The 19,635-nt window shown below is 44.7% G+C and overlaps 1 non-coding gene across 1 annotated transcript; it reads right to left on the bottom strand.

Annotated features, from left to right (window-relative positions):
• Nucleotides 1-19,133: 19,133 nt before the first annotated feature.
• Nucleotides 19,134-19,271, bottom strand: LOC119936211. The gene has a single exon (XR_005453664.1). It is a non-coding gene; the product is annotated as a small nucleolar RNA SNORA7 (small nucleolar RNA).
• Between the last annotated feature and the right edge of the window lie 364 nt (nt 19,272-19,635).

The following is a 19,635-nucleotide window of genomic DNA, read 5'->3' as shown; positions in this document are numbered from 1 at the left end:
AGCCTTCTCTCTGATCTCCCATCCTCGTGTCTCTCTCCACTTCAATCCATACTTCATGCTGCTGCCCGGATTATCTTTGTCCAGAAATGCTCTGGGCATATCACTCCCCTCCTCAAAAATCTCCAGTGGCTACCAATCAATCTGCGCATCAGGCAGAAACTCCTCACCCTGGGCTTCAAGGCTGTCCATCACCTCGCCCCCTCCTACCTCACCTCCCTTCTCTCGTTCTACAGCCCAGCCCGCACCCTCCGCTCCTCCACCGCTGATCTCCTCACTGTACCTCGCTCTCGCCTGTCCCGCCATCGACCCCCGGCCCACGTCATCCCCCTGGCCTGGAATGCCCTCCCTCTGCCCATCCGCCAAGCTAGCTCTCTTCCTCCCTTCAAGGCCCTACTGAGAGCTCACCTCCTCCAGGAGGCCTTCCCAGACTGAGCCCCTTCCTTCCTCTCCCCCTCGTCCCCCTCTCCATCCCCCCATCTTACCTCCCTCCCTTCCCCACAGCACCTGTATATATGTATATATGTTTGTACATATTTTTTTACTCTATTTATTTATTTATTTAATTTATTTGTACATATCTATTCTATTTATTTTATTTTGTTAGTATGTTTGGTCTCTGTCTCCCCCTTTTAGACTGTGGGCCCACTGTTGGGTAGGGACTGTCTCTATATGTTGCCAATTTGTACTTCCCAAGTGCTTAGTACAGTGCTCTGCACATAGTAAGCGCTTAATAAATACGATTGATGATGATGATGATATCTGATAGGCAATGACTCTCCCCACTTTCAAGTCTTATTGAAGGCACATCTCCTCCAAAAGACCTTCACTGATTAATCCCTCCTTTCTCCTCCCACTCCCTTCTACATCACCTTGCCTTGCTTTCTTTGTTCGCCCCCTGCCCCCTTCCAGCCCCACAGCACTTATGTACACTGCTATAATTTATTTATTTATATTGATTCCTGTCTCCCTCTCTAGGCTATAAGCTCACTGTGGGCAGGGAATATGTCTGTTTATTATTGTATTGTACTCTCCCAAGTGCTTAGTAGAGTGCTCTGCACATAGTAAGTGCTCAATATATATGACTGACTATTTGTATATTATTTTATGTCATTCTCCCCTATTAGATTGTAAATTCCTAGCAGGCAGGGATTGGGCCTATTAGCTCTATTGCCTTCTCCTAAGCACTTAATACAATGTGCTGCACACAGTAGGCATTCAAATACTATGGATTGCTTAAAAACACTAAGTGTAGTTACTTATTTAAATAGCAATGTAAACATGGACCAGTATAAAATATTTTGAATTATATTTTCATGTTTACATATGTATACAGCTAATTTTTAAAGTGTTACTTTTCACATCCTATTCGCCAAAAAATCCACCTAATGCTAACACACTAAAGATTTTTTAGTAATCTAATGCCAAACAGAGAACAAACAGCTGTTGAAATAGGCTTTTAATCTTGCTCTTCAAGTCAGGTAAATTAGTTCAAAGTGAATGGACTTCAAAGAGGGTGGGGGGATGGGAGAAAAGAGGGTGTTGTTTGAGCCTAGGTAACCTTCCAGCTAGCTACAAAACCAGTTAGGGAGTGTGGCCAGAATAATACATGTGATGTACAGAGATTTGGGTGTCCAGTTTCAATGAAGACCATGAGTGACCACACTATGGGCAGCTCAAGACCCCCAGGATCCTCTGGACACTCCTAGAGGGTTCAATAGAGACACTCTCTGCTGACACCTCAAATTTTATTCGTGGGTCAGGGCGTACCTGAGGATCTCTCAATATACATTGCAATTCAAGGATAAAAAGATTCAATAAACCCCATGTCCAATGCAGGAGCTTCTGAAAGACACATAATACAAGATTAAAACTGGAAATTGAAGAGTGTGGCAGGCACTGGCAAAACGTTCCCAAAATAGGAAAAGTTCATGAAGGAAATACAAAAGAGTCCCATAGAATGAAGGCAGATATGGTCATCAATTAGTCATTTGACTTTTTTTTTTTGTACCAAGTCGATTCTACAGGGCAGGGTCTCATATTTCATGGCCTCCATCCACCGTTAAAGTCGGGAAGGGGACTCATTGGAGAAGATAATGAGGCCGTTAAGGAAGGAACTGGCTATTTGATCTCCATTTTCAGAGCATTTAAAATGGAACAGCTGCAAGTAATATGCTAGTTATAGTGGGAATCCAGCAAGAAACTACATCCTGTTAAAACCCATCCAGAAAAGAGACTCTGGTGGCCGGAAACAGGCCACAGGTCATAACAAGGAATATTGCATTTTGGCAGTACTTCCTCCCAAAGTTCAAAGGCTTATTCTTGGAACGAATGTCCCTGAGAGGGTTAACTACTGATTTGTTCTACTGGTCTCTGTGAAATTTTTTCTCATTGTTTGAAACTGATAAATATATACATGTATTATATATGTAAGTTGAATGATATATGTTAAGCACTTACTATGTATCAGGCACTGTACTAACCTCTGGGGTAGATCAAGCTAATCAGGTTGTACACAGTTCATGTCCCACAAGGGTCTAACAGTTTTAATCCCCATTTTACAGGTAAGGTAAATGAGGCATACAGAAGTGAAGTGGCTTGCCCAAGGTCACCCAGCAGACAAATGGCAGAGTCAGGATTAGAACCCAGGTCCTTCTATCTCCCAGGCCTGTGCTTTATCCATTAGGCTATGCTGCTTCTCTAAGATATGTCCAACTTTCCCTCTTTGTGCCTAGGCTTGGGGTGAGAGAACCTGAGAACAATAAAAACTCCACCAGGAAAGTTTCCCAACTTCACTCCACCTAGTCTCCTGAGTGTAATCCATGAAATCTCAATTCATTCTTGTTATTAAAATGTATGAATGTGATGATAATAATAATAATAATGGTGGTATTTGTTTAGAGCTTATTATGTGCCAAGCAGTGTGCTAAATCCTGGAGTAGAAACAAGACAATCAGGACAGACACAGTCCCTACATCCTCTTGGGCTTCAAAATCTAAGGGAGAGGAAAAATAGGTATCGAATCTCCATTTTACAGCTAGAGAAACTAAGGCACAGAGACATTAAATGACACTCAAAATCACTCAGCAGGTAGAGTCAGGATTAGAACCCAGGTCCTTTGACACCCAGGCCCATGTTCTTTAAACTAGGCAATGCCTAAGCATGTGGGAGAATGCAATAAAGTAGATAGGATCTCTGCCATCAAAAATCTTACAATCTAGTGATCTGGTCTTGCTACCTGAAAGAATAACTATAAACACCACAAACAGTGTTGTGGGTAGGGATTGTCTCTGTTGCTGAATTGGACTTTCCAGGTGCTTAGTACAGTGCTCTGCACCCAGTAAGCTCTCAATAAAGAAGATTAAATGAATGAAATAAATCAGTAACAAATAAACAGGTAAATGATGATAATGTCTTTCAGGAACAGTGGATGAGCCTGAGTTTTGGGACTTCAAAACAGAAAACACGCATGGAACAGTTGATTCTGATGCCGGCGATTTGTCCAGTCCCTGCCAATCACATTACCGCTGGGGAAACGAAGTATTTTTATGGGCAAGATTCAAAGCGACCCTGGCATAGTTCAGATGGTGCGCTATGGCACCGTGACCAGGAAGTGATTCCCTTGGTAGCTGCTGCCACCTTAGTTGCCCATATTAGCCAACCATTTCTCGGGATTCTTACTGCACCTACCAACCTCGTGGAAAGCTGTAAGTGTTTCTAAAGTTAAAACCTTTCATTATTAATGGCATAAGCACAGCAGGCACGCTCCCTGATTTCCAGAGCCGTGTTCTTTCCACTGGATCTTGATGAGTGCAGAGTTGGCTGATGGGATGGAATGGCATGACCGAGAAAGAAGGTCTTTATTAGGGAAGGCTTCCCGGAGGTGGTAGTTTTAGGAGTGCTCTGAAAGAAGGGAGGATCATGTTTTGTGAATTTGGAGGGGCAGGATTTTCCAGGCAAGAGGAAAGGAGTGAGAGAAAAAAGTCATAAATCTGCATGCAGCAGAAAGCTGATTACAGGACAACACTCACTAGGATTTATGGAATTTGTTAAGCGCTTACTATGTGCCAGGCTACAGCTAACCAGGTTGGACCCAGTCTCTGTTACACATAGGGCTCTGATCTTAATCCCCATTTTAAGGATGAGGTAACTGAGGCACAGAGAAGTTAAGTGGCTTGTCCCGGGTCACACAGCAGACAAGTGCTGGAACTGGGATTGAAACCCAGTTCCTCTCACTCCCAGGCTCTGTTCTTTCCACTAGGCAAGAGTGTTTCTCTTGAGCTTGAAATAACTCCAAGTTCAGATACCATCAAGATTGGTCCCAACTGTCTATCAGTGAGTGAAAGAAGCCACTTGGATGGAATCTTCCATTCCCGAGTCAAAGTCCCTGGAGGGATGTGATCTTCAGGGAGAGCTGCAAAGAAATAGTGGCTTTCTTGTGCAGGCAGAACCCAGTTTCAGACAATCAGCACTCCACCAGCGCTGTACACATGAACAAGAAATGCCTTGGGGTTGGGTGGGAACTGAGTCTACAGCATTAAGGGGATATTTGGAACCTCAAAAAAGGTTAATAAGAGGGCAGCAATAAGGTTAGCCAGAGGTTGGGGGGTGACGGGGACGATGCTTTGTTCCAGAACAGAACAGTATGTGCTTGGGTGTTTCCATCAGTGTCACAAGGGTTGGGGGAAGGATAGGATAAAATTAATTATTTAACCACTAAGCAACTCTCCTCCTTAGGGCTAGTGTCACCAAGCTTCCCCAAGCAGTTGAATAATCAAGTCAAGAACAGTTTGCCCAATCTCCAGACAAATCTAATTAGCCAAAGTCCAAAACCATTTAAATGGTTAGCTTTTAGGGGGAAATTCATGGGCTTTTTATGTCCTAGAAATTTGGTCAGTCACAGCAGGGCAGGCTTCTGCTGTGGACCTCAAAAGTGAAAGAAAGGTGAGGGTTGGGAGTCTTGTTTTTCTCTCCAGAAGAAATCTGGGGGGGACCCCAGGAAAGAGCAACCTAAAAGCAGTGTGGCCTAGTCTGCTGTGTGACCTTAGGCAAGCCTCTTAACTACACTGTGCCTCAGTTTCCTCATCTGCAAAATGGGATTCAATATCTGTTTTCCCTCCTATTTAAACTGTGAGCCTCATGTGGGACAGAGACTGTGTCCGACCTGATTATCCTGTCTCTACCCGAGTGATTACAATACAGTGCTTGGCACTGTAGAAAGCACTTAACACATACCACAGTGATTATTGTTGTAACCAAGATACTGCAGGTTACTCCCACAAAAATGAGGTGTTGGGAACATTCCTCACTTCCCCTCTCCTGCTCCCAGCATCATGTTAATAGTAATAATAATAATGATTATGATATTTGTTAAGCACTTATGTTGTACCAGGCACTGTACTGAGTGCTGGGGTGGATACAAGCAAATCCGGTTGGACACAGTCCCTGCCCCACGTGGGGTTCGCAGTCCCGATTCCCATTTTACAGATGAGGTAACTGAGGCCCAGAGAAGTTAAGTGACTTGCCCAAGGTCACACAGCAGACAAGTGGTGGAGACTGGATTAGAACCCTTGACCTTCTGATTCCCAGGCCCGTACTCTATCCTCTATGCCAGGTCAGAAACCTCCCCACCCATGTTTTCCAGTACCTAAGACTGAATTAATGAGTCTTAGCTCCTTGTGGGAAAGGAATATGTCCACCAACTCTGCTCAGTGTCTGCACACAGTAAGTGCTCAATAAATACGATTGAATATATAGAGCTCACTGATAAATGAGCACTTATGTTCATAGCAGTAATTCATTTTAGTGCCTATCTCCCACTCTAGAGAATGAACGTATATACAAACTTTGCTGTACTGTACTCTCCCAAGCGCTTAGTGCAATGTTCTGCACATGATAAGCACTCAGTTGCATGGCTCACTGGAAAGAACGTGGGCTTGGGAGTCAGAGGTCATGGGTTCAAATTCCAGCTCTACCAATTGTCAGCTGTGTGACTTTGGGCAAGTCACTTCACTTCTCTGTGCCTCAGTTCCCTCATCTGTGAAATGGGGATTAAGACTGTGAGCCCCACGTGGGACAACCTGGTCACCTTGTATCCTCCCCTGCGCTTAGAACAGTGCTTTGCACATAGTAAGTGCTTACCAAATGTCATCATCATTATTATTATTAAATACCATTGATTGCTAAATGAGCACTTATATACATACCAATAATTTATTTTAATGTCTGTCTCCCCCTCCAACTTCCTAAACCCATGTTCTATCCTAGCGGTGGAGCTGGGATTAGAACCCAGGTCCTCTGATTCCCAGACCCGTGCTCTTTCCACAAGGCCACACTGCCTCACTACTGAACATTTAGTTTAATTTACCCCGAATCTAGAGCTTGTGAATCTTTCCGTCTCCCCAGTTTGAATGCAAACTACTTGGGGCTAGGCAATGTTTCCTGGGCTTCTGGTGTACTTTCCAAGCATTTAGAACAATGCATTGCCCTCGGTGGGTGTTGAATAGATACAACTACTACTACTACAACCCTTCCATTGATTTTCCTCAGAGAAAGGGAGCGGGAGCAGGAAGGTCCTGAGAAGGAATGGCTGCTGATGGGAGTGTTGGCCTGGGTCCCTCGTCTCTTCCAGGTGCATCGCCTCCCCACTTCCTTCCCCAGAAAGGGCTGCCGAGGCCTTGGAAGTGTCCACAGTAGGCCCAAATGAAACTCCCTGAGGCAGTCTCCAGCCCAGCCGAGCCCAAAAGGAGCACAGGCCAGGCCCAGTTTGCCCATCTCCGACTCCTGAGGTTGTTCAAGTTGGCGCTGAGCTAAACTTGTGCAATTGGCATAGGTTCGGGCAAAAGTCCCTCAGTCCACCTTTTCTGCCACTCCCAGTCCTCATTTCCTATTTGGGGAGTTTCATTCATTCAATTGTATTTGTTGAGCACTTACTGTGTGCAAAGCACTAAACTGAGCACTTTATTCATTCATTCATTCTATCGTATTTATTGAGCGCTTACTGGGTGCAGAGCACTGTATTAAGTGCTTGGGAAGTACAATATAGCAACAGAGACAATCCCTGCCCACAGCAGGTTCACAGTCTAGAAGGGGGGAGACAGACAGCAAAATGAGTAAACAGGCATCAGTAGCATCATTATAAATAAATAGAATGATAGATATAGTCACATCATTAATAAAAATTAATAGAATTATAATTATAAGTATGTACAGATAGACACAAGTGCTGTGGGGTGGGAAGTGGGGTAGAGCAGAGGGAGGGAGTCAGGGCGATGGGGAGGAGGAGCAGAGGAAAAGGGGGGCTCAGTCTGGGGCCTAAGATGGGAAATGCTGTACCATGGTGTGTCTGTTTATTAATGATAATTAATAATAATAATAATAATAACGGTATTTGTTAAGCGCTTACTACGTGCTAAGTTCCAGGGTAAACACAATGTCATCAGGCTGACCCATGTGGGGCCCACAGTCCCCAATCCCATCCTACAGATGAGGTAAACTGAGGCCCAGAGAAGTGAAGAGACTCACCAAAGTCACCCAGCTGACAAGTGGCGGAGGCAGGATTAGAACCCACAACCTCTGACTCCTAAGCCCATGCTCTATGCACTAAGCCACACTGCTTAGGGTTGATAAACACCTTCCTGCCCACACTGAGCTTATTATTAGTAATAATAATAATAATGGTATTTGTTAAGCACTTAGCGCTTAGTACAGTGCACTGCACACAGTAAGCGCTCAATAAATACGATTGATGATGATGCTAAGTGCTGGGGTAGATACAAGATTGTGAGACTGGACACGGTCTCTGTCCCACATGGGGCTCACACTCTTCATCCCCATTTTACAGATGGAGAAACTGAGGCCCAGAGAAGGGAAGTGAAAAACTTGCCCAAGGTCACCCAGCAGACAAGTTTAGAGTCTAGGGATTTGGCCTGGCCCCCAGCAGGATCGATTAGTCCTGGGTTCCCTCCCCTCCCTACTACCTTCCAGAAATTTCCCTTTTACCTGGATGAGTCTAGCACAGACCCCAGGAACGTGACTCTTATCCAGGCGCCCCTCATTAGTGCATGCGCGCTGCTCCACCTCTTTCGGTGGGTGGGAATCCCACTTCATACTGGAGAAATCCTGACAAGGGATCTGGAGACCTAAACACACTTTTTTTAAAAAACGGTATCAATCAATCGCATTTATTGAGCATTTACTGTACACAGGGCACTGTACTAAGCTATCGGGCGAGTACAACACAACAATATAAAAGACACATTCCCTGCTCATAGTGAGTTTACAGACAAGAGGTTGAGTTTACAGTCTAGAGGACCACTTTACAGTCTTGTAAAGTGCTTACTATATGTTCCAGGCACTGTACTAAGCGCTGGGATAGATACAAGCTAATCAGTTTGGAAATAGTCCGTGGCCCACATGGGGTTCACAGTCTTAAACCCCATTATACAGATGAGCTAACTGAAGCACAGAGAAGCGAAGTGACTGTCCCAAGGTTACACAGCAGACGAGGAGGAGCCAAGATTAGAACCCTGGTCCTTCTGACTCCAGGTCCTTGTTCTATCCCCTAGGGCATGCTGCTTCTCTGCTCATGGTCATCCCAGTACCCTTGAGTCTGCTGGGACTGCATCATCATCAATCGTATTTATTGAGCGCTTACTGTGTGCAGAGCACTGTACTAAGCGCTTGGAAAGTACAAGTTGGCAACATATAGAGACAGTCCCTACCCAACAGTGGGCTCACAGTCTAAAAGGGGGAGAACTGCAACTTCCAGCAGCCATCCCCAGCGGTAGAAGCGCTCTCTGGAAGAGATGCAACGTGGCTTAGTGGAAAGAGCACGGGCTTGGGAGTCAGAGGTTGAGGGTTCTAATCCTGCCTCTACCACTTGTCAGCTGTGTGACTTTGGGCAAATCACTTCACTTCTCTGTGCCTCAGTTACCTCATCTGTAAAATGGGGATTAAGACTGTGAGCCCCAAGTGGGACAACCTGATAACCTTGTATCTACCCCAGTGCTTAGAATAGTGCTTGGCACATAGTAAGTGCTTAACAAATACCAAAAGATAAAATAAAAGAGAGACTCTGTTCCAGTTAAACCAAGGAAAGAACTTGCTTAGTGGTTTGAATGTGGACCTGGGAATCAGAAGGATCTGGGTTCTAATTCTGGCTGCACCACTCATCTGCTGTGTGACCTTGAGCAAGTCACTTCACTTCTCTGTGCCTCAGTTACCTCATCTGTAAAATGGAGATTAATATCATAAGCCCCATGTGGGATATAGACTGTGTCCAACCCAATTATCTTGTAGCTACTCCAGCACTTAGTTCAGTGCCTGGGTCATAGAAGCCACTAAACAAATACCATTAAAAAAAAACAGTGACAACAACAAAATGCTCAAGGCAGTCCTGGGCAAGGCCAAGCAAGGGCTAAGACACTGCACATCACTCAGCAGACATGTGCCCTGAAAAATTTAGGTGTTAAGGAGATGCCCCTACTTCTCTTGAAGCCATTTTCTTGCCTGCCAGTAAACTGTCTCTCTTTGGATTTTTTTTTAAATGCTATTTGTTAAACGCTTACTGCTTCTCACCAGTTGTCCATGTTCTCCAGTTCTCCTACCAGTGTTGAATTCCCTAGTGAGAGAGTCCCAGGAAAAAGCCAGTCTTCTGAAATAGTCCTTCAAATACAGCCTGAATTTAATCAGCACTTTTTTTTTCTAAAGCCCCTCTCACATTAATGATTTCATTTTAGTCTCACAAATCTCTATTCATTCATTCATTCAATCGTATTTATTGAGCACTTACTGTGTGCAGAGCACTGTACTAAGCACTTGGGAAGTACAAGTTGGCAACACATAGAGACGGTCCCTACCCAACAGCAGGCTCACAGTCTAGAAGGAGGAGACAGACAACAAAACAAAACATATTAACAAAATAAAATAAATAGAATAGTAAATGTGTACAAGTAAAATAGAGTAATAAATATGTACAAGCATATATACAGGTGCTGTGGGGAGGGGAAAGAGGTAAGGCAGTGGGATGGGGAGGAGGGGGAGAGAAAGGAGGAGGCTCAGTCTGGGAAGGCCTCCTGGACGGGGTAGAGAGAGGAGAATGTTATTCTTCCCATTTCACTGGAGTGAAATGGGAGTCTGGGAGCCTGGGAGTCAGAGGACCTGGGTTCTAATCCCGGCTCTGTCACGTGTCTCCAACATGACCTTGGCTAAGTCACTCATTCTGGGTCTCAGTCACCTCATCTGTAAAAAGGGGCTTAAAGCTGTGAGCCCTGTGTGGGTCATGGACTGTGTCCAACCTGACTTGTTTGTATCTACCGCAGGACTTAGCGCAGTTCCTGGCACACAGTAAGTGTTTAACAAATACCATAAACAAACAGATAAGGCAACTGAGGCACAGAGAGGTTAAATGACTTACCCAAGGCCACACAGAATGTCAGTGGTCGACCTGGGAAGAGAACTCAGGCCTCCTGGCTCCCAGGGGCTTGGTTTTTCCACCTCCCTCAGACTGGCAGGAAGTCCTTCTGGGGCAGTCTGGGCCCTGCTGAAGGGCATACTGGAAGAGGAAATCCCCAGCAATGATTGAAAAGCCTCCATTGATTTTTTCACAAGTTGTGCAACCCCAACCTCCCTGGTAAATGTCACCCAAGCCATCGTCTCTTCTGAGCTTTTCAGAAGCCCAAAGAGGTCGGTTCTGTGGTACAAGTGTCTATTTAGAGGAAAATCATCATTTTTGTCACAAGCCTGAATGGGTTAGCCCCCCCTCACCATTTCTCTCTGCTCTCCCCCGCCCCCTCCCCCACCACAATATCCCTTTTTTCATAGCCCGGACTTTGTCTTTCTCCATCTCTAGCCTCTCCTCCTTTGCTGAATCCATTTGCAAATGATATCACTTGTCTGCATATTGTCACTCGTGGCTGCCCATCCATTTATCAAGTGTCTGCGGCTCGGAGCAGCCCCCCTTGCCGCCCCCCACCCCCGGCCCTTTGTTCCTCTTGACCCAGGGGAAGGGGTGGGAGGGGAAGAGAAGAAAAGAGGGGAGGGGGGAAAGGGGGGGTCAGGCTTTCCAATGGGGAGGAGAAGGGAGAGGAAGCATCTCTCCCGGCTACGTGTCCCCCTGCTCAGGGGCTGAGAGAGAGGGTGGGGGTAAAGAACCACCGCAGCTGGGAAGATGCAATTATTCTGGGAGAGAATGACAGCGGAGCCCCTCCCCCCTCAGCGATGACAGATGACCTTGGAGGGCAGAGCCTGAATGTCTGCAGAGCCACACACACCACTCCATCCACCAGGCGAGTCTCAACCTGCCCCGCTACCTAAACCCGTGGCCTCCTGACCAAGAGCGCAGACTCCCACATTTCTTTCTGCCAGTGGGCCTCAAAGAAAGGCCAAGCCCTCTCTCCTACAGACCCATGAGGCCCAGCCAGCCAGAACACCGTGTTTACCCACTTCTAATGAATGAAACCATCAACACAATTGAGTAGAAATTACAAATACACTGCCATTAAAATCACATGCAGGTCGCGGATAAAAATGCATGTGTCGTTCTGGAAGGGAATCGGTAGTGCGTTGGTGTAACGCTCCCGTGCAGCTTGGTCAGTCCTGAGTTTTGAGAGGGACAGCAAGTAGTCCCCCAAAAGAAGGTACAGATCATCGCAGATTTGGAGGGGTTGAAGCTGCAGTGGAGTCAGGGGCAGAACAAGAGGTGAGCAGCCACCAACAGTCATTTTGGGAGAGGACTGTATGAGTACTTGTGAGCAGTGGGGAAGAAAAACTGAATAAATGGATGCTTTTTAAAAAAAAAAACGGTATTTGTTAAGTGCTTACTATGTTCCAGGCACTGTAATAAGAACTGGGGTAGATACAAGATAATCAGGTTGGATAATCCAGTGCTTAGTACAGTGCCTGGCACATGGGAGCCCGTTGTTGGGTAGGGACCGTCTCCGTATGTTGCCAACTTGTACTTCCCAATCAATCAATCAATCATATTTATTGAGTGCTTACTGTGTGCGCTTCCCAAGCGCTTAGTACAGTGCTCTGCACACAGTAAGCGCTCAATAAATATGATTGAATGAATGAATGAACAGATACTATTATTATTATTATTATTTTATTATTATTATTATTATTATTATTACAGGAGAAGCAGCATGGTGAAGTGGATAGAGCATGGGCCTGGGCGTCAGAAGGTCATTGGTTCTAATGCCGGCTCCACCACTTGTCTGTTATGTGACCTGGGGCAAGTCACTATATTAATGCTATTGATGCCTGTTTACTTGTTTTAATGCCTGTCTCCCCCTTTCTAGACTGTAAACCCATTGTGGGCAGGGATTGTCTCTCTTTATTGATGAATTGTACTTACCAAGTGCTTAGTACAGTGCTCTGCACACCTTAAGCACTCAATACGATTGAATGAATGAATGAGCATCTGTGTGCCTCAGTTACCTCATCTGTAAAATGGGGATTGAGACTGTGAGTTCCATGTGGGACAGGGACTATGTCCAACCCAATTTGCTTGTATCCACCCCAGTGCTTAGTACAGTGCATGGCACATAATAAGCATTTAACAAATACCATGTTATTATTACTATATAGTCCCCGTTCCACATAGAGCTCACAGTCTTAATCCCCATTTTATAGATGAGGTAACTGAGGCCCAGAGAAGTGAAATGACTTTCCCAAGGTCACACAGTAGACAAGCAGTGGAACTGGGATTAGAACCCAGGACCTCTGATTCCCAGTCCCGATCTCTCTCTACTAGGCCGCATTGTTTCTACATGTTTCTCTGCTTCCTGCCATTGCTTGGCTCTAACTGTATTTCAGTGGCTCCCTGATGTCCTAAGCGAGCAGGGGAGGATAAGACTGACTAGCCCATACAGAATCTGTTTCACTGGGAATTTCCCAGCATCTCAGGGGGCCAGTCCAAACCGATCAGAAGCCCCCAGCACCCACCCAGGTGCGTTGATGGCTGGAATGCAAATAAGACACTCCAGTGACATAGCCTCTCTCTTCTCTTGGGCTTTACATTTTGCAAACCCACTGACACACATGTAAAATAAGCCCCAGTGAAATATAAATTATCTGGGCAGTAAGTCATGATGAAGCATCAAATTCTGGCACTTTCAGGCATGCCCCGGGGGTCAGATTGTCGTTATAATAAATAATTTTCCCTTTAGGACATCCCACGCTGGAATGTAAACTGTTTCTGGAAGATTCGTGCCTATCCCAAAGCCACAAGGGCCCAGGAGGCCCAAAGAATCAAGCATGCAGTTGGACGACTGTGACTCATTATGAGACTCTGGGTTAATTTAGCACCCACACTCAGCAGTGAGTGCAGATAGCCATTTATTCGATTAGGCTTTTGTCAGTCAGTCGGTAAGTCATTTTTATTGAGTACTTACTGTGTGCAGAGCACTGCACTAAGCACTTGGGAGAGTACAATATAGCGATATAAGAGACACCTTCTCTGTCATCTCCAGAGACTGAACTTCTCTTATCAGATTCCTGTTCCATCCACGATAATACAGGTCCATTGGCACCAAGTTATATGCTCCAAGAGAAGCAGTGTGCCTAGTGGGTAGAGCACATGCCTGGGTATGGGAAGACCTGGATTCTAATCCCAGCTCTGCCACTTCTCTGCTGTTTGACCTTGGGCAAGTCATTTCACTTTTCTGTGCCTCAGTTTCCTCATCTGTAAATGGGGATTACTCCCTCTACTTAGACAGTGAGCCCCATGTGGGATGGGAACTGTGCCCAACCTGAATATTTTATATCTACCTCAGTGTTTGGCACAGTGCTTAGCACATAGTAAGCTCTTAACAAATACCATTAGTATCGCTACAATTATTATTGTTACAATTATCATTACCATTATTGTAACAATAATAACAATTTTTCTTCTCATTGTTGTTTTTATTATTTTATCTATTCTGTTCTCTCTTCCCTAAGGTGAATGAATGGTCTTCTTCCTGCAAATGCATTGTTTGTACTTAAAGTTTGTGATGTTTCAAAAAGGAGGTTAAGGATTTTTTTTTAAAGGAAAGAATCTTTCTGGGTTGGTATTTGGGCCTCTCTGCAGGGGGATGGACTAGTTGACCCCCTAGAGATCCTCTAGAGATCATTCAATCAATGGTATTTATTGAGAACTTACTGGGTGCAGAGCACTGTACTAAGTGCTTGGGTGAGTACAGTATAACACAGTTGGTAGACACCTTCCCTGCCCTCAAGATTCCATAAGTTATACAAATGTGGGTGTAGAGCCTTACCTGGTCCTAAGCGTGTCAGTCACAAAACTATCTGGGCATAAGAAGCAGAGAAGCAGTGTGGCTCAGTGAGAAAATGGGTTCTAATCCAGCTCCACCATTTGTCAACTGTGTGACTCTGGGCAAGTCACTTAACTTCCCTGTGCTTCAGTTACCTCATCTGTAAAATGGGGATTAAAAGTGTGAGCCTCACGTGGGACAACCTGACTACCTTGTTGTTCCCCCCCCCCCCCCACAATGCTTAGAACAGTGCTTGGCACAAAGTAAGCACTTAACAAATGCCATCATTATTATTATTATTATTATTATAGGAAGATGCATTCTGCACCCCATCCATAGTAGGGCGATAATTTATTTGTAATTAATGGCTCCATTTTCACATATGGCACCTACCTTCTCGACATATTCACACAACCTTCTTCCCCTTCATCCCCAGTCCCCCACATCGAACCCAAGCCTTCTTGAACCCAGGGGGTCCATAGAACACAGTGAAGCTGTCAATTGGAAGTACAGAAGAAGCTCAACCCCTTTTCTGTTCATGAGATCTAATATGATAAATGATTATGGTATTTGTTAGCACTTACTATGTGTCAGGCACTGTACTACATGCTGTCCTTTCAGCCAGAAATGATGTGTTTCCCTGCAAAATCCCAAGGTCCTCCACCTTATTCAAATAGTGGTTATATGGACTTTTTCTTCACAGTGTTTGAGAAACAGAAGCAACTTGCCCTTCTGGCATAGAAGAGACAACTCTGTTCCCCTCCATTTTCTTCCAGCAGTCAAAATAAGGGAATATCTTTGTGCCCTAATTAGCCTCCCAAACAGTTTATCTTGGGATTCAGTGGTTTACTGGAGATCTCAGATCCCAGCTTCGCCAATTGTCAGCTGTGTGACTTTGGGCAAGTCACTTAACTTCTCTGCGCCTGTTACCTCATCTGTAAAATGGGGATGAAGATTGTGAGCCCCCTGTGGGACAACCTGATCACCCTGTAACCTTCCCAGTGCTTAGAACAGTGCTTTGCACATAGTAAGCGCTTAATAAATACCATTATTATTATTATCTCCCACCTCCTGTCAAAAATCTACCCCCTCCTCCCTGGCCTCCAACCCATCCCTTCTCATCTTATCAAAACACTTGCCCCTTCCCTGACCACCGCCTTCAACCATTTGCTTTCTAATGGCTTCTTCCCCATTGCTTTCAAACCGGCGCATGTATCCCCTACCCTAAAAAAGAGCCCTCCCCAGGGCCCTCCAGTTATTGCCATCTCCCTCCTACTATTCCTCCCCAAACTTCTTGAATTAGATGCCTACTCTTCACTTCAGCCTCCACTTCCTCCCCTCCAATTTTCTCCTTGATTCCTTCCAATCCGGCTTCCACCACTTTCACCCAATAAAACTACCATCTCTAAGGTCAATAATGACCTCCTTCTTGCCAAATCCAACTGCTTCTACTCCCCTCTAACCCTCCTCAACATCTCAGCTACCTTCGAAACCATGTCCTTGACATCTCAGCTACCTTTGAAACCATGTCCTAAAAACATGACCTAAGCTTGGCTTTACTGACCCAGTCCTTTCATGATTCTCCTCCTCTCTGGCAGCTCCTTCTCAGTCTCTTTCACAGGCTCCTCCTCTGCCTCCCAACTCCTAACTGTGGGAGTCCCTCAAGGCTCAGTTCCAGGTTCCCTTCTCTATCTACACCCACTCCCTCAGAGAACTCATTGGTTCCCATGGCTTCAGCTACCATCTCTATGTGGATGATGCCTAAATCTACTTCTCCAGTCTTGGCCTCTGACTTTCCTCACAGTGTCACATTTCCTCTTGCCTTCTGGACATCTCACCCAAACTCTGTCCTTCCTGTGTCTTTCTCATAACTATAGACAATACCACTATCCTCCCTATCTCACAAGCCCATAATCTTGGTATTATCCTCAACCCATCTCCTTCACCCAACCCACATATTGAATATGTCTCTAAATTCCATCAGTTCTACCTTCACAACATTGCTATAATCTGATCTTTCTTTTCCATCCATGCATATCCAAGCACTTATCATATCCCGCCTTCACTGCAACAGCCTCCTCACTGATCTCACTGCCTCCTGTCTCTCCCAACTCCAGTCCTTACTTCACTCTGTTGCCCAGATCACTTTTGTTAAAAAGCATTCAGTTCACATCTTCCCACTCTAAAGAACCTTGTGATAGCCCACCCACCTCCACATCAAACAGAAACTCCTTACCATTGGCTTTAAAACACTCAATCAGCTTGCCCCTTCCTATCTTACCTAGCTGATTTCCTACTTCGACCCAGCCCGTATGCCTCACTCTTCTAACCTACTCACTGTACCTCGATCTTGTCTACCTCACTGCCAACCTCTTGCCCACATATTTCCTCTGGCCTGGAAATCCCTCCCCATTTTTATATGGCAGAACACCACTCACCCCTCCTTCAAAACCCACCTAAAATCACATCTCTTTCAAGAGGCCTTTCCCAACAAAGCTTTAATTTCTCCCACTTCTCCCTTCTGTGTTGTCTATGAACTTGGATCTTTACCCTTTAAATACTTGATATTTATTCTGTTCCCAGCACCAATAGCCCATATCCATACTTTATTTCAATGTCTGCCTCCCTCTCTAGACTGTAACTCCTAGTGGGTAGAAAACATGTCTATTCTCTTGTATCATATTCTCCTAATCAATTAGTACGGTGTTCTGCACATAACAAGCAGCATGGCCTAGTGGATAGAACATAGGCCTAGGAGTCAGAAAGACCTGGGTTCTAATCCCGGCTCTGCCCACGTCTTCTGGGTGACCTTTGGCAATTCACTTAACTTCTCTGTGCCTCTGTTCCCTCATCTGTAAAATTGGGATTAAGACTGTGAGCCCCAAGCAGGATATGGACTGTGTCCAATGTGATTGGCTTGTATCTACCCCAGCACTTAGTACAGTACCTGGCACATAGTCAACACTTAACAAAAACCATAAAAAGCAAGTGCTCAATAATTACCATTGATTGATTAATTGATTCATCAAGCAGTGAAGAAATCCACGGAGTGGAGAAGAAAAACTTCTATCTCTCCACTTAAACAAGTCTACAGCTATCGCATATTAAGATCAAACCCACAAAAGTTAAGATATGCACGAGTGAAGATGCCCCAGGGAACATTTATTCATCAGCATTGCTCTTACAGTCAAATAAAACACAGATTTAATAGCTTAACCAGTAATCCCAAATACTACAATAATGCTCTACCTCAGCCAAAAAGAGAGCTTGGGGAATAGGTTGACTGAGAGCTATCTGGGCTTATTTATCAACAGAAATGAGACCACCCTAGGAAACAGCATATTTCTAAGGAGAATCAAAATACTCGGTCTATGAAAATGTACTGCTGTAGCCATGAACTCTGCCGGAAAAAAAAGCCCTATTGCCAAAGTGCTACTATGTTATTTCTTGACAAATTTTGGGAAATGATTTATGAGAGGGGGTAAAAAGAACTTGTCGAGGACATTTTACTAGAAAATTTCAACATTTGTTTTATTGATGGAACATGGACCAAACAGATCAACATTATGCACAGTACGGTTTCCGGATTACTTTTAATCTCAAGGTGAAAGGGATAAATTTGATGATTAGTCAGAGTGAGGCTCACTTGCCCACTTTGAGTGAAGCCAAATTCCAGTTCAAGATCACAGGAGATTTTCAGGAAGCTCCAGAAACCTTCAACAAGGTGAAGAGTTTGATCCTAAAGCAAGTGAATGGGCACTGTTAAAGATTTAAACAGACTTCTAGGAAGTCTTTCAACTACACCTCATTGGAAGGTCCTTGTTAGATTTTTGGTTTTATCTTCCAGAAAGTAAACTTCAACTGCTGACACTCAGTGCTCAATGATCTGTGGTCCCAAGGAGCAAAGAAGCTAGGATCCCAGATCTCTTTTTTTTTAAAAAAAAATGTGTTTTTCAAACACTTACCATGTAGCCAAGCACTGTACTAAGTGCTGGAGTAAATACAAGATAATCATGTTGGACATAGTCCATGTCCCATGTAGTCATGTGGGACTCAGAGTCTTAATCTTCATTTCACAGATGAGGAAACTGAGGCATAGAAAAGTGAAGTGACTTTCTAAGGTCACACAGCAGGGAAGTAGCAAAGCCAGGATTAGAACCCAGGTCCTCTGAGTCACAGGCCAGTGCTCTTTCCACTAGACCACACTGCTTCTCTAGGCAAGGTCCATCAGTGACCTCATTTGGGCAGAGGGGCAGCCTCTGCTTCCTTCACCAAACCCATTACCAGTACAGCTTAACTGTGGTAAATTTCATAATCCCCTTCCTTCCTCTGTCCACTGTCCAACTAAAGGAGTAATTTGAAGTGAAAACGGAGGCATCACTGGACTTATTTATACTGTATTCATCCCAGTCCTTAGTACAATGGTTGGCACATAGTAAACATATAAGAAATGCCACTATTTATTTATTTTAGGTAGTTATTTAGTATTTGTATTTTAACAAATGGCATTTGTTAAGTGTTTACTATGTACCAGGCACTGTACTAAATGCTGGGGTAGATACAAGACAATCAGCGTGAACACAGTCTACGTGTTCAGCAGTCTAGCAGACTTATTCCTTGCCCATAACAAGCTTATGTTGCCTATTTGAATTATCTTGTCTTATGCTGTCGAGTCAACTCCAACCCATAGCAACTTCATAGACGCATCTCTTCCAGAACCCCCCACCTCCACCTGGAATCATTCTAGTAGTGTATCCATAGAGTTTTTGGGGGAAAATTATGGAAGTGGTTTACCATTGCCTTCTTCCACGCAGTAAACTTGAGTCTCCACCCTCTACTCTCTCTCATGCCTCTCCTGCCCAGCGCAGGTGAGTTTTGACTTGTAGCAGATTGCCTTCCACTCACTAGCCACTGCCCAAGCTAGGAATGGAATGGGTAGGCCTCTGCTTGGCTCTCCCTCCCCTAATTGAGACTGGTAGACTACTGGAAACTCTCCAGGTTCAATCCTGAGAGGGGTTGAATTATCTAAGTATCCCTAAATATCATTATGTATGTGTTAACAATAAGATGTACCGCTGAAACACCTGGGTTCATTAGAGATGTAGGGTTCCCTCTTGCTCTCCCACCCACCATCCATCCCCTATCTTCCAGCCAAGCTAGACTAACATGATTTGAATTCAGATGATGATGATGGCATTTATTAAGCGCTTACTATGTGCAAAGCATTCATTCATTCAATCGTATTTATTGAGCATTTACTGTGTTCAGAGCACTGTACTAAGCACTTGGGAAGTACAAGTCAGTAACATATAGAGACGGTCCCTACCCAACAATGGGTTCACAGTCTAGAAGGGGGAGACAGACAACAAAACAAAACTGT

Source organism: Tachyglossus aculeatus, chromosome 1, assembly GCF_015852505.1.
Source record: "Tachyglossus aculeatus isolate mTacAcu1 chromosome 1, mTacAcu1.pri, whole genome shotgun sequence".
NCBI lineage: Eukaryota > Metazoa > Chordata > Mammalia > Monotremata > Tachyglossidae > Tachyglossus > Tachyglossus aculeatus.
Note: the sequence above shows the minus strand (reverse complement) of the source record. Positions and strands in the feature narration are given on the sequence as shown.